Raw genomic sequence first — 6,000 nt, 5'->3', positions numbered from 1 at the left:
CAGGATAACCCCTGGATTTGAAGCGTGCTCTCAAAACCTCTAATTCTTTTTTGCAACTGACTTGATCACAACAGTTGTGAATGGTTCGCAAACATTCCCCGTTGAGGATGGTTCTGATTAAATTCTGGGGGTGTAAGCCGGTCGCGTGTAGCAAAGTATTGGCCGCGGTGGATTTGCGAAATAATGAAGTCTCCAATTTGCCATCTTTTATGTACACTGTCAAATCTAAAAAGTTGACACTAGTTGAACTGACTGTGCTAGCAAATTTAAGATTTAGATTGTTAGTCTGCAATTTCTTTACAAATTCAATTAGTGACTGTTCTGGGCCTTTCCACACGACGAACAAGTCGTCAATGAACGGACTCCAATGCATCACATTATTTTGCCACTCATCCGGGTATAGCTTCTGGACCGCCTGCTCCTCCCACCAGCCGATATGCGAATTTGCATAGCTGGGGGCAAAGCAAGTGCCCATAGCCGTACCGCATACCTGATGAAACAGTTCACCATTGAAAAGGAAATAGTTATTCTTTAAGCAGATAGATGTCATTGCTCTAAGCATTTGTGTGTGTGACCAGAATTTTACAGGTCTGCTTCCTAGATAGTATTTGACGGCATTCAAGTCATCTTCATGCTTGATGCTGGTATATAAAGTAGTTACATCAATGGTTGCCAATAGGAAATCACTCTCCCAAGGCAAATCGTAAACCCACCTAAGGAAATCCCCTGTATCTTGTATATAGGATGGAAGGGATTTGACTATAGGACAAAGGAAGGAATCAACAAACTTCAAAGTATTCTCAAGGGCACTGCCTATGGCTGAAATATAGGGCGTCTTGGGGGATTTACCTGATCTTTATGCTTTTTGGGTATTAGGTACATGACAGGAGTGATTGGATTGTTGATTTTTAAGAACATTAGTTCTTCTTCCTTTAACAAACACTGCGAATGCCAATCTTGTAGCTGGGCATTATAAAGGCGGTTGCTTGTAAATATATTATCTTCCGCAATTCTGACATAATTGAAGCAATTATTCAGTTGTTTAAACGCTTCACTCAGATACTGTTGTTTACTTCATAGCACCACATTCCCGCCTTTATCAGCATTTCGTACAGTACAATCAGAATTTGTCGACAAGTTTTGTACCAAAGCAGTATAGTCATGTTTTTGTTTTGTCACTTTTCTATGCTTAACACTCGTGTTTTTACAGAGACTCTTTAGTTCATTAGTCACTAATTTATTGTAGATGTCTACTGCATCTCTACCGGACAAAGGTGTAAATCTCGAAGTGGGTCCGAAACTTGTTGGATCATTGCTTGCAATATCTATGCCTTGTATTTCAGCTAGCATAGATGCTTGGTTCATGGTAGTCTGTGTCACTTCTTGGATTCAAGTTACTGGATCCTGATTCTTCTTCAAGTTGTTGGAGATCCAGCATCAAGTTCATATCATTGACCACTAACTCTCCTGGTGGGCCAATATTCACAACGGTCTCACTGGTGGATAGTGCTGGTGTTTCTTTGACATTAAAAAAGAAGTGCATCTTTAATGTTAACATCCGAATAGATTTGAAAACATCCACCCTTGTTTTTACATATTTAAAATCTTCTTCCGGACAGAAAGATAGACCTAATCTTAAGATGTTTTTCTCTTTTTCTGTCAGTACAATGCTTGTCAAATTTATGATGGAAGCGTTGTTTCCCATAGTTATTTCACTTTGTTCTTGGCTCTCCCTTCGGCGCCTACATTGTTTTGTGCCTTTGCGCCTCTGTTGCCTCTGCCTCTTCCTCTTGGAGGCTTTGTGTTGTATACAGCAGTTCTGGGGTGGAGGTTAAATCTCCTCTCTTGTTCTAAAAAAACAAATTCTTCAATAACGGTAGGAGCAGGTCCAACATTCGCCTCACTGGGGCCTTCATCTCCTTCGGTATCTAATTCAGCGGTGAAATACTACTATTTTTCGAGCTCACCAAAGAATCGTCAAGATCGATAGTGCCGTCTCCTCTCTTTCTGTAACTTCATCAGCTGACATTGTGCACAGTGAATCTTCGTAAGTGGATGTTATACACTAGGCAAGAACCGCCGGTGTCTACGTTTCTATATCAAGGTAGAAAATAATTATTCACCGGCTTTCCCTTTTCCCCAACTGCCCTGGCGTGTCCACACTTACCTGGATTTAATGGCGCAATTCGCGGGTCCTCCGACACTCCGGTTTACACCAAATACTCCAGTTTCTGCTTCGGACATTGTTTCCTGGCGCGTTGCAACTTGCCTTTTCTGGCGCGAGGGTGGGGGCTATTTGTAAATCCAACAACTTCTCGCTTGTATTCGACTGCCGCTGCTCCAGAACAAAGGTTGCGTCGTCAATGCAGACCACCCAAGCTCAGTCCGTAATAAATCACAAAAGCTCTCCTTTGAACAACAGCAAAGGATGACGGCTCCGTGTCTTGCCACAATGTTGATTTAATTGTCAGCTGTCGGACGCGTTTCACATGACCTGCAGGCTTGTTCACCAACAATTACAATAAAGTTATCAGCCATTTTAAATGTCATGAGTGCAGTGTCACGTGATAAGACTACTCAAACAGTGTATCAGAAGACAGACTTGTAGTTTTTCAAATGTAAACACAATGTTCATGGTACATTATGCAAACTTGTCCGCATTTCAATTCCTTCAACCAATTAATATGATATCAGTAACACTGCTAGTTAATAATGCTACTACAATAATTGCAGTTACCTATTATTCGTCCATAATTCGACGAATACAAAAGAAGAAACACAACCTCGATGAGGATTTCTTCTTAGACAGCATAATGTCGCAAATTATATATATATATATATATATATATATATATACATATGTACCTAGGAAAAATTTAAAATCTTAAAACAATGTAAAGTCTAATAAATATTTTCCTTACTTATATAATACATATATTTTCATAGTAAATCATTTAAAGACTTAATATGATGTAAAATGCATATTTTTACTAATTGTGATGCTATATATGTGTATGTGTGTATATATACATATACAGTGAATTTCAAAGGTTTTTTAAATGCTAATTTCTAACTATAACGTCCCTGAAACCTATGTTTTTTTCAGTGAATTTCAAAGGTTTTGCAAATGCTAATTTCTAACTATAACATAGCAGTCGCGTTTGCAGAGTGGTGGAGAAAGGTGAGCTTGGCCTCCAAACACCTTTTAGCAATCCCACTGAGTGGGATTTAGCGAAGGTAACAGGAGGGATAGTTAGCCCCCAACATCGACCTTGGGGGCCAACTACCCCTTTTATAACCTCCAGTAAGTCCCACACAGCAAGATTGCTAACTTGTTATATCAGGCCCCACTCCCTTCTGCACCACTGTGCAAAGGCGCCCCCTGGCACGTTGTAAGTTGGGGGATTAAGTCTCCTTGAATCTTGAAGATCCCTGGGGTCCAAGTAGCCCACCAGGTACCTCCAGTAAGTGCCACAGAGCTCTGTTGCAGAGAGGCGTTCCGAGGCCACATCCCTTTTTACACCACGCTGCAAACACGGCTTCTGGCGCACTGCTGCTCAGAGGATGAAGTCCACTTGTGTCCTGATGTCCTCAGGACACAAGAGGACCTCATTGCCCCACCAACAATGCACCAGAGCACCACACAATGAGCCAGACTGCTGCAGGGAGGGGGCGGGCCTCTAATTTTTTTTCAGAAGTGGGGCTGTGTGGCCTCCCTACTTTTCCCATTTTTGGGGCCCTGGGGACCCCATCCCCCAGGGCCTGAGCCCTATTTAAAAATAAATAAATAAATGGGAAGGGGGCACGGCCACATATGTATTTATTTATTGAAAACAAATATTTTTAAGGAGGGGGGTGCGTGGCCCCCCTCCTGAGGCCTCTATTAGCCCCGGGGACCCCATCCCCTGGGACTGTGCCTCTTTTTTTTATTTCTTTTTTATTTTATTGATGGAGGGGGCTGCGTGGCCCCCCTCCCGGGCCACTTCTGGCCCCAGGGACCCTATCCTCCGGGGCCGGCCCTTTGCATTGGGGACCGTGGGGGAGCCCCTATGCCCCACGGTCCTGCCAGTTCTCTGCCTACTGCGGGAGCCACATTGCTTTTGAGCAAGGGGAGCTGCTGACGTGCAGCTCCTCTTGCTCAAAAGCAATTCTGCTTTGCTTTGTTGAAGCAAGAGCAGGTTTCTCTGCTCTTGCTTCAATGAAGCAAAGCAGAGTTTGCTATGACAAGGCGGGAGCCATGCTCCTGCCCTGCCATGGCAAACAGCAGTGTGCCGGGGATGGGCACCCCGGGACACTGCAGGAGCCAGCCCTGGGGGTGGCGGTCCCCAGAGCCTTCGAGGGCTCCAGGAGGGGGGCTGTGCGGCCCCCTCCCTTAATTTACATAGCCCTGGGGAGGTGGTGGTCCCCGGGGCTGGGAGTCCGCTACAGACCCCCGAATTTAAATAAGTATGTGCCCCGGGGAGGTGGTGGTCCCCGGCCATGTGATGGGGGCTCTTCCCCCAACACATCATTTAAATTCTGTGACAGAGCTCCGGGGAGGGCGGTTCCTGGGGCTGCGGGGAGCCACATGCCCCCCACATTTCATTCTCAAAGCCCCGGGGAGGTCATTTCATTCTCAAAGCCCCAGGGAGGTGGTGGTCCCCGGGCTGCGCGGGGCATTAGATACAATGAAATAAGCCCCAGGGAGGTGGCGGTCCCTGGGGCTACGGGGGCCCCCACGTGCCCCTGCAAATTAATCGGCGAGTGCCCCCAGGACCTGGCCCACCCGGGGGCTTTTTAAAAATGAAGCGCTTTGGGGTTTTTTTCCACAGCAGGATTCGCGACCCCAACACTAATTCAGCATTTTTTTTTTTTTACTTTTTTTGGGCCCTGGGGGTCCTTGTGGGACCACCCTGAGCTGGACTAGGGAGTCAAGGTGTTCTACCCTGCCCCCTTTTCTTGTTTTTCAACCTTTTTCCCACTCTTTTCTTGTGACTCGGTAACCGAATCACAAGATGGCTGCCAACACTTCCTGGGTTGGAGTGTTGGCAGCCAATCAGAGTGAAGCTCGTGCCCGGGAGGGTTCGTGAACCCTCCTCGGTGCTCAGATATCAATATTTTTCTTTTTTTAATTTCCCAGGAACTACTGAACGAATTTACACCATTTTAAAAAAGGTCGCTTTCTGGACCAAGACATACCTTTTTGCCAAATTTGTATTTGTGTAATACCATTCAGCATTTCGGGCTGTAACCTGTTTCAAAATTCCTATGGAAATTAACATGGGGAAAATGCGTTTTGGGACCCCCCTTTTTTCTCGAAGATTCGTCAACCGGCACCAAAGATATTGGCAAAAGAAAAAATGCTATTTGAATAGAAACGAGGTCTTAACTATAACTACCTACTGGCGACCGCCAGTAGGTAATATGTTTATATATATTCACTGAAAAAACCATAGCTTTCAGGCACGTTATAGTTAGGAATTAGCATTTAAAAAACCTTAGAAATTCACTGGAAAAACCACAGGTTTCAGGGGCGTTATAGTTAGTTGGACTTTTCACTCGTACAAAACCATTGAAATTGCCCCGTTATAGTTAGTTAAGCTAGCTATAATTCGCGTGCCCGCAATGCACAGCTGATGACGTCACATATTACATCACTCATGACATGGTCAGTGACATCACTCATGACATCACTGATGACATCTCAAATGACATCACTGATGACATCATCCAGTAAATGTGTGTTTTTCTGAAAATTACATATGTTTTATATATGTATATCTCAAGGTCGATGGAAGAATAAATGGGTATATAAGTGTCTAAATGGATGATTTGTTTTTGAAAAATTGATTGTATAACTGACTGATTAAGTGTATCTTAGTGAATACATGGCTTAGTGAGTAATGTTTAAATATGTAAATATCTGTATCAGTCTCTCACTTTGTGTATAAGTGGTTGCATGGGTTGGTGAGTAGCTACATGAGTGTCTATATAGATTATTAGTTGTTTTTTTGAGAATCA

Source organism: Triturus cristatus, chromosome 7 (assembly GCF_964204655.1).
Source record: "Triturus cristatus chromosome 7, aTriCri1.1, whole genome shotgun sequence".
NCBI lineage: Eukaryota > Metazoa > Chordata > Amphibia > Caudata > Salamandridae > Triturus > Triturus cristatus.
The sequence above is the reverse complement of the archived record's forward strand: the minus strand, read 5'-3'. Positions refer to the sequence as shown.